Source organism: Vitis riparia, chromosome 7 (genome assembly GCF_004353265.1).
Source record: "Vitis riparia cultivar Riparia Gloire de Montpellier isolate 1030 chromosome 7, EGFV_Vit.rip_1.0, whole genome shotgun sequence".
Lineage (NCBI taxonomy): Eukaryota > Viridiplantae > Streptophyta > Magnoliopsida > Vitales > Vitaceae > Vitis > Vitis riparia.
The window spans coordinates 30,044,248-30,055,017 of NC_048437.1; positions in this window are offsets into that span (position 1 = coordinate 30,044,248).

A 10,770-nucleotide genomic window follows, 5' to 3' on the forward strand; every position below is an offset into this window, starting at 1 on the left:
CAATCCCACATGGACAATTCATGACACCCAAAAGGTGTACTTAAACATTGGAGTGGCGGAAGGCTCACAAGTGTGCAGCGCATACTGGGAAACAGTGAGAGAAACAGTACCAAACTGAATAGCCACCGGAAGAGAACGTACAGTGTTCACATTGGAGGAAGACATGGGTTATACCTTGACGCTTATTTCATCTCCACTGCCATCTCAACAGTTCTGTTGATGGGTTACACTGTTTGAAGAAAGTCATATCAAAACGCATATATGAAAATTTGCGCAGCCCAAGTCTGGAGAGACTACCCTCACCCCTTTGATGGAGGAATTCATGGCCACCCATTCCATCCCATCATGACCAGTTTTGCTCAAGGTTTTTAAAAATATTACTTTTTTCACCTCTCTATGAGTTATCCAGAGGACCTGATGTGTCCATATTGTGTTCTGAACCAATGAGTTTTTCCAGTCCCATGTTGGCCATGACAAGTCTCAGCATTTACAATTCTTCTTTTGAAAAGGTGGTAAAAAATTAAAAATTGATGCTTTAATTGATGATATGAAAAATGAAAGAGATTAAAGGTAAAAACAAGAAAAGGAAAAGAAAATTCCATAAACATGCAGGGAAAACTGGGGGAGAAAGGGCATGGACTCTTTTACTCCCTCAACATGTATGGATCAACTGTACTAAAGAGAGGGTGACAAAGGCAACATCTACTGAAAGCAGAAAAATCTGAAGATCTAAAGGGATCAAAATAGAGATCGGTTAAGACTTAAGGAAAAAAAGAAACATAAACAGAAATCTGAAACCAGTGGACCCTTTAGGGTTTAGGGAAAGAAAGAAACAGAAACCGTCTCAGACGTCAGAGTACTTGATCTGGAGGAAGCCCTGGCTTATTTCTAACTTTCTCTCTTGCCTTGCAAGAAATCTCAAATGATGAGAAATTGAGAATGCCCACAGAGTCACAGATTGAAGCCATAACAGAGTCAGCAAATGATAAAACATATTTGAGAAAGTGCGGTAGCTGTTTGTGATACGTGAACATGAATCACAAAATTAAACAATTACACAAGGACCTGATGATCTTCAAACACCCAGAAAAAATCCAAACCCATGCTCGATCTTATTATTATCTAATCCAAAACCACACGACATTATTTACATATATATAAGTGCAGGGGCTATAGCAGAAGCGCATGATCATCATCAACCTCATGGAGGAGTAGTGGGTGTGGTGAGGCAGGGGCGATGGTCGGCCCTATCGTCGCCTCCTATATAAGTGCAGGAAGAAGCAGCAGAAGATGGGACTGGACCTCTCGCCATTAAAGAGTCCTTGGAGACGCTATGAACCCTACCACCTGCAACCAGAATTGTGGCGGTGAGAATCAAGCAGAGAGAGATTGAAATGGAGAGGAAAATGAACTTCATGTTGTGAAATGAGTTATGAGTTGTGCAAGTAGAGCAGTTCTTAAGAGGGATGGTCTTGGGTCCTACCCACGGAATTAACGCTGTGAAATGACTAATGAGTTGTGCAAATGTGTACTCCCAAAAGTTAAAAGAAAAACCCAAAAACCCATTACACCATACCCGGTCACCCCTCCCCTTTTGTTTTTTTCCTTCTATTCCTCTCTCATCTCACCACTACATTCTCCCACTCACCTGCTTACTCACTACTTATCCCATCCTCCACTTTTCTCACACTTTCTCTCGTTCTTACCCACTGCAGCCACCCCTCCCTCTCTCTCTCTCTTACGCTCCTTTCTCTTTCTCATTCCTTGCATCAGTTTACTTCCTTTCCACCGTCATCCCTCTTGTCTCTTTGCTTTTTTTTCCTCTGGATTCCGCTTCCCACCTTGCCGTGACCCTAACTGCTTTGTTTTTTATGATGACCTCGTCATAGGACTTCCAGATCGGGTAAGTTTCTTTTTTAAAATTTCCACGATAGAGTGTTTGCAAGCCTTTGTTTAGGTTTGGTTATTGAATTGATTTGAGCCTTTGAATCTGATTGGGGTTTACCTGTTTGGGCTTTGTTTGCCATTTAGTATGGTCCCAAATTCTGGTCATTGGAGGAAACCACCATGGATACATACCACATGCAGGGCCATATTTGCAGAGCAAGAGAAGGTTCAGCCTGTTCAGGAATAGTCGTGGGCCGTATTTAAGAGTACTAAGCCCTAGAGTACAGGCAATGGTGGTGGTGTTTTTTTTTTTTTTTTTTTCTCATATATTAAGGGTGTATATGCTGTTTATTTCTTTTTTTAATTTGTCATTTTTTATTTTAATTTTTTTTTCATTAATAAAAAACAGCCCAAAATTTTTATTTTTTATTTAAAGATCCAAAAAGTCATTTTTTGTAATTGTAAAACTTTTTTTTATAAAATTGATGAACTTTCTTTGATAAAAATAAATTCATTTGGTAAAATGCTTTTTAGATGAAATTAAATAAAAATGTCTTTTTAAAATAAATATTGAATTTGAATATAGTTTTTGTAAATAGGAGTTGTAAAATAATCATTTTGAATTGGAGTATTTTTTTATAAATAATTTGTAAAAATCACATTCTTAAAATAAAGATCGGTTTGGAACTATTTTTGAAAATAAAGTAGTAAAACTAATTTTCTAAAACAAAATTTGAATTTAGAGATATTTTGTAAATAGAAGTTGTAACAAAATCTTTTCTCAACTTAAAACCTGGTTGAAAATAAAAGTTGTAAAAAAAATCACTTTGGATTGGAATATTCTTTTAAATAATTAGTAAAAATCGCATTTCTTAGATATAGATTTAAATTGAACTTTCTTCTCTTTTAATAAATTGGTGAAAACCTTCTCTCTTTTTTTTTTTTTGGTAAACTCATTTTTCCAAAATAATAATCAAATTAATGTTCTTTTTAAAATTGTATAAAATTAGTTTTCAATAAAAAAATAAAAATCAATTCCTAAGTATATAAAATAAAATAGTAATAGTTCTTCTTTTGTAAATAAATTTGTAAAAATTCTTCTTTAAATAATTAGTAAATTTATTTTTTTAGTAACTAAAATTTGAATTAAAATATTTTTTTTAGATATAAAAGTATAAAAAATTATTCTAAAAAAATAAATGATATAAATTAAAATCATTTTCTTGTAAATAAAATCAAATTTAAACATTTCTCTTTCAATAAAACTGTAGTTAACAAATTCTTTTAATACAAAATAAGGAAAAGTCTCTTAAAATAAGTTTGAATGAAACTAAAATTAATTCTTCAGATGAATACATGCAAGCTTTGTGAATAATTCTTTTACTCCAGAGCCATTCTATGCCTCTTAAATCTTGGGCCTACGGAAAAGACTAAAAAAAGGTCAAATATATTCCCGACACAACATCTGGATCAGGTACAAAATCATTGTAAAGGTGTAAAGCGATGGGCCTTCTTCTGATTGGACCACAATGTGAACCAAAAATACCATGAATGAAAATCTGAGCTTTGACCTTTATAGTTATTTTGTACCTGATCCAGATGTTGTGTCGGGAATATATTTGACCTTTTTTTAGTCCTTTCCATAGGCCCAAGATTTAAGAGGCATAGAATGGTTCTGGAGTAAAAGAATTATTCACAAAGCTTGCATGCATTCATCTGAAGAATTAATTTTAACTATTTTTATGGTTTGTTTTCAATTTCACTATGCTCTCATTTTATTTCAAGAAATAAATGGAAACAATTTTTATTTACTTTTCTAAAATTATTTTATATTCCACTTTATTTAAAAAAATAAAAATTAACTGTTAAATATTATTATAAATTTTTAAAAATATTTTTCTAATTTTGAAAATATAAAACTGTTTTTCTAATCGCATTGAGAGCAGAAGCCATCTACGGAGCAAGCCATTCCTCATCTCCAACCCTCCAAGGAAAAGGCTCGAGGAGCTGCAAATGGCGGCAGATGCACATTTTTTAATTATCACCTGTTCCCACGTGGCACCTCAACACTGTCTGAAAATCAAAAGCCACTTTTATTATTATTATTTTTAAATTGAGTTGTCTTTAAATATATATTTTTTAATATTTAAAAATTGCGCGACTGACCCGATAGAGGAAAGTTCGAAAGCATGAGACAATGATTGTGTTATAGTTTCAGTCGTGCAACAGACTCGACCGCCCGCACAACCTCTTTCTTTGTTTGTCTCCGTGGGGCTATAGGAGACATCACGCCTACATTCTCATCAAGCACCATTTTCTTTGTTTATAGTTTATTTTAAGATTAATACCGCATTCCTCGTTTGACAACTGCGTTTCACAACAATACGTTGTTAAGAATACAAAAGAAGGAAAAACATATTTGATAATTAATTATATTTTTATTTTTAAAATAAAAAAATAAATTATTTTAAGAGAATATTTATTAATTTTTTAATTATTTTTACTTATTTTTAAATTTTATTTTAAAAATAATAATATGATTGAAAGTATAATGTTAAATATAAAATTTATTTTTAAAAATGTTAAAAATATTTTAAGTTCTTAATATATTTCTGTTTTATAAACTATTAATTTTATTTTAAAAATTATTTTAGATAATTAAATAATTTTAAAAAATTATTTTTTAAAATAGTTACCATACAAACCTTCACACCCAAAAGAACCCGTGTCTATCCATTCCTACCTTATTTTTCATCCTTTCGTCCAAGTACCCACTTTTATCAAATAGAATTCACTCCATTATTAGGAATGGCAACGGGGGACGGGTTGCACCCATCCTAACCCTATCCTGTTTATTAAAAACAATTCTCATCTCCGTCCCATTTAGGTTTTTTTTTTTTTTTTTCAAATTACTTTTAAAATTTTTAATTACATTAAAATAAATATATTTTATAAATAATAAAATTATTATATTTTTTATAACTTATTTTATTAAAATTTTTTATTATTATCTATATATTAAAAATAGTAAAATTAAATTTAAAATTAAATTAATTTTAAAGGACGGGTTTATTAAATTTAAACTCTATCCCACTAGGGGCAGGATGGGACAATTACTCAAAAAAACTTATCATCTCTATCCACCATACTAAAAATTAGGGAAATAAATGCCTCCAAAAAATATGTATCCAAAGGCCCTCAATAAAAACCACCCAAAACAACTTCTCAAACTTTTCCAATTCCATTTGTTATATTTTTTTTACTTAAAAATTTTCTATGAATGGATTTTTTAATGAAAATTTTTACTAATATCTTTGAAATCGATTTATTGTTTTTCCTTTTTCGGATTACCAAAACAACAAGGTTTATTTTTTAAAAATTATTTGTTCTCGTGAGATTTTAGGCAAAATTTAAAATTTTTCATTGAAATTTTGGGATTTTTTTTTTCTAATTTACTATTTTTATGGCACACGTGTATAGTTTTTATAAATTTTATCTTTTTCTGTTTAATATGTTGAACCTTTCATTACTGCATTCAAATGGTTCGCTAATAAATAACGAAATGATAATTTGAAATTTTTTAAAAATCTTATGTAATTTTTTTCGATTTATTTTTAAACTTGCCCCTGCAAAAAGGATTCGCACATAAAAAAAAAAAGGGCTTAAAAATTTCAAAATTTCAATTATGGAACTGGGAAAAATAAAAAACAGAAAGGAAAGTAAAACCTGGAGCTCCAAATCAACTAAAAATAGAGAGACGGAAGATCGGGTCGGGGCAGGTAACAGCTTTCTTCCGTTTCTCACCATTTTCCCACATTTTTTTTTTTGGAAGAACTGATAGCCAAATTGCAGATCTAAAGAGGAGCAAAAAATTTGCCTACTCATCTTCAAATCAAATAAAGGCTTTGCTGTCCGATAGGGGAAGAAAAAAGCCAAATCACAACAGAAAATTTGAAACCCAACCCCTGCAAAATAGGAGATCTAGGAACACCGATCTCAACTTTGGAAAATCCGAAGCTGCAAATCGAGCGAAAAACAGAGAGTAACAGAGGAAAGAAAACGAAGGAAAATTTTGAATATGTTGAGAGAAGGGAAAGATGGAGGCCAGAATCATGATTTCCTAGATCGATCCACCGTTTCTGCACAAATTTTTGGAGAAAATTCAACTGACAACAAAAATTTGATCTTCTACTTTTCCACTTAATTCATCGCAAATACTTCGGGCGCCGCCATTTATAACATCCAAACAGTACATACATAAAAGCACAACTTTCTAACATCACGTGTTTCCACCACGCCCCAACTCCTTCCGCACTTTACTGCGTTAAAGAGAGAGAGAGAAAGAAAAAGAAATCATTGCAGAAGAAAAACTTCTTATTAAGACCAATCCTCCAATTATATGATCCGCATAAAATTAAAATAAAATGATTGAACAACCCATGATAGCATGATCACAAACACATGATGGAGGAGTGGCAAAGTTAGCAGAAGCGTATCCGCTTTCGGCATCATCCATGAGTTTATGGGGGGCACAGGCGATTGTCATCTCCATTGCCGCAGGAAGAAGCGGCAGAAGGAGCGACTCCATCTTTTGCCATTAAAACAGTGTCTTGATGAGTGGATGGGGGGCATGGGCGGTTGTCGCCTCCATTGCCTCCTCCTATATGGGTACAGGAAGAAGCAGCAGAAGGAGGGACTGGACCTTTTCCCATTAAAATAGCTTCCTTATTAGTGGAAAGGGGGCATGGGCGATTGCCGCCTCCTATATGGGTACAGGAAGAATCAGCAGAAGGAAGGATTCGACCTTTTGCCGTTAAAACAGCGTCCTCATGAATGGATGGAGGGCATGGGCGATCACCTCCATTGCTGCCGCCTATGTGAGTATAGGAAGAAGCAGCAGAAGGAGGGACTCGACCTTTTGCCATTAAAACAGCATCCTGATGAATGGATGGGGGGTATGGGCGGTCACCTCCATTGCTGCCGCTTATATAAGTGCAGGAAGAAGCAGCAGAAGGAGGGACTCGACCTTTTGCCATTAAAACAGAGTCCTGATGAATGGATGGGGGGCATGAGCGATCACCTCCGTTGCCACCACCTATATGAGTACAGGAAGAAGCAGCAGGAGGGAGTCGACTTTTTTTCAATAAAACAGTGTTCTTGGGGCTGCTTTGAACCCTGGAAGATGCCACAAGAGTTGTGGTGAGGATCAACAAGAGAGAGATAGAGAGCCAGAGGATCACTTTCTTAAACGACTTCATGTTGTAAATGTAAAATGAGTGATGGTGGAGGTGGAGGGGGTGATGGGATTTTATAGGCAATTTGGGTATTAGGATTGGTGCAGAGCATCCTACAACCTTAGGCTGATAAGCAGATGGAATCTTTGTTTCTTTTTAAAAACCCACGTAAAACCTTTGTCTTCTGCTTGAAGATGCCACTAAATTTGAGTTAGTCCACGAAAATTCATACACTACACACCAAGCTCAAATTGTACATTCATATTCTTTTAATATTCTAGAATTTAAAAATTATGAGACCATGAACTGAAATCTTTTATAATTTTCTTCTTTTAATTCCGGGAGTATCATTCATTTCTTTAAAATTTTCTCTTAATTCCTCCATCTCCCTCATATTTTTAGAAAACTTTAAGGAATTTTTTTAATATTAAGATCTCTTTTAAATACTTTTCTTTTTCTTTTTTTTGTTTTAAAAAACAGATGTTAAAAAATAAAAATTCTTTTATAAAAAAATATAGGTTTGTTTTATATTCTTAAAAATTACTTTAATTTTTTTTAAATTTAATATCATAAAAATATTTAATACCCTAATTTTTTTAAAAACCTTTACCTTTTTAATGTAAACGTTCCAACGTTTTTGTATTTTCTATAAAATTTATTATTATTTTCTGTTTTCAAATATTATTTTAAAATTCAATTAAAATATTTTAATTTTCTTATTTATTTTTAAAATATTTACAAACCAACTAAAATATATAAATTATATTTTAATTCAAATGATAATTTTTTTTCTTCCATTTTAAATTTTATCTTAAAAAATAATAATCTATTTTCATATTTATTGGATTTTTAAAATTTGAAAACAAAATTTAACACTTTTATTACCATTTATTAGAACATTTCACTTGCTTTGGTGAGGGAAAAAGGCAAGTAACTTGTAGAGATATATTCTTAGATGTGTGTGCAAGTATGATTTTTCTTTAAAAAATTATCAAATATCTACAAGTTGGATTCCCAACCACAAGAACCACGATTGTAATATAGTTGAAAAGAGACTATATTTAGTTGTTTTTGGTGGCTTGGAATGGTATGATTTACTCTTTAAGAGAGAAAAATAAAACTGTAATGTGTTAAAGAAAATCAAATAAAAAATTAGAGAAGGAGAAAGAGTTATTATCTTCATTACCTTGTCTCTTTGTAGGGCAAATATTCTGACCCAAGTCAATAACCAATGCTATTTGAAGGGTTTTCAACCCCTCGGTTAATCCAAATGGTTCTAAAGGAGACTTGGGTATTGTTATTTAAAGACTCATTACTTTGGACATCACTCCATCATCTACCATCCACTTAGGACATTCTCAAATAGCGGCAATGAAACAATTTTCCTTGTCTTAACTAACCAAAAATCAATCTCAAGAATTAATCATGGCTTGATACCTCAGACTTGGTGAAGAAGGAAAATCACTCCTTCACCTTTACTTTATTGATGGTAAACTCAAGAGAAGAAAGAGTTGTCTACTATACAAGAAGAAAAAGAAAAGAACAAATATGCATCAACTAAAAATCTAAATCAAATGCTCCCAACATTGATTGAAAATAAAGAGGATTGGAAAAAGAAATTGATAGTTGAATTTTAACATAGCCACGTCAGTACTTGCTTTTAAAGTGAAAGGTCCGAGAGTTTTTTATATTTTGAAAATTATTATTTTGGATTGACCTCCTATGATAATTTGCCCATCATTCTATTTACCTGAAAGCTTGTCCTTTGAGCCTAGCCTCACAATCTTTTGTTTTGTGTTAACAGCATCTCCTCTTTAACTTTGTTGATATCGACCCACGAATCTATTCGGGATCAACTCATCACCCTTCAAATTTTTTTAATTTTTTTCTTATCCATGAACGGGGTTGCAGAGCATGTTCGGAGCGCCACATACTGTCATTGGCAAGAGTTCGTATATTTTAACTAATGGTACCCCCACTCCCCCCTACCAGTGGAAGTCATGCTATGTACATCGAGAGAAAGAGTAATTTTGTTAATAAAATTTTACGGGAGAAATCCGCTCCTCCACCACTGGTTGATTTCCTATGTAGAGAGAGATGCCCAGTATGCAGATGGGTTGAACCACACCCAGAAGAGTAGAACCAACTGTGAGAGGAAGGGTTGAGCCACACCTGAACAGAGTGGTTACGGAAATATTAAAAAAAAAAAAAAAAAAAAGAGGGAGAATGGAATATAATTAGAGGGCAACTTTGACCCGTAACCTGATGGTAAGCGCGTGACGACACCGCCGAAAATAACGTGAATCCAAAATAAAAAAGAAGAAGTACAACTTCTTGCGGCCCTTTTTTTTAAATGTATTTAAAATAAAAATTTATATTTGATGAAATTTTAGCTAAAATCTGGCAAAGGTTAAAATATATGCCTTCATCACGAGCGACTTGAAGAAAACATGCTAGGGAAATATTTTAAACAGTAATATTATTTTTATTAAATATTATAAATAAATAAAAACACAAAAGTATACCATGCGATTCCCTTTGCTTAAAAATATTTCAAAATACCTAGATAATATATACTTGTCTAAAATATAAATAACTCTTACATACAAATTTTCATCTTTTCTATTTCAAATCTATTTTATATTTTTCCTTCAAAATTATGTTACAATACTTTGAAGTTTTTTCTTATTCTATTTTTAAATTATTAAAACTAATATGACTTATATATACAATTTTTATTATTCAAATTAATGAATTTTCTAATAAAACTTGGGATTGTCTCTTTTAAAACTCTTTGAAAGTTTTTTTTTATTATATTTTTCAATTATAAAAACTAATAAGATATATTTTCGTTTTTTTTTAAAATTGAAATTAATGGATTTAAAAAAAATAAAAATCTGACTATCATCACAGTTAATGTGTGGTCGTATTCTAATTTTAGTAAAAAGAGAATGTAAGGGTACTTTTAAAAAAGGTGATAATATTTTAATTAAGAATATTGTAACGATCCTCATTTAAATTAGGGGTAATCTTCTCTATCTTTTTTATTTATTTTGATATTTCTTTTGTTACATTAGGGCTGGATCTATATGGATGATTTGTGATCAATTATTAACAATAGAATTTCTCTATCTTGTTATCTCAATTTATAAAGAAATCAATCGAAGACCTCTCTTGCTCGTGGGTCTCTTCATCATATGCTACTTTTTTTCTTATCCCATTTTATATGTTAAGAGGGAATTAAATATATATGTTCTGTCTTATATTTAATCTCGAACACTAGTATAACGGAAGTCTTTCTGAGTTCAATGAAACATTATTTTCAAATTGCAATTCTTTTGATGAAAACAATAGATGCAACTTAGACAAATTGATCCAACCCAGTCCAATATTTAAACAAGTTTGGATAATTATTTTAATACTTTAATTGACTTTCAATTAAGTTTTTCAAATTGAGCTTAATTTAAGTTGAGTTTGAATCAAAATTGAAACAATTTGGATTAAGACTCATATCAAAATTCAAATAATTCGAAAGTGTGGTTTATAGTGATTCTAGAAAGTATTTCTAACATATTTAACACTTAAAAGATAAAAATTTTCAAATATTAGAAAAACTAAAAACACTTCTTAAAATCATTGTCAAACACAT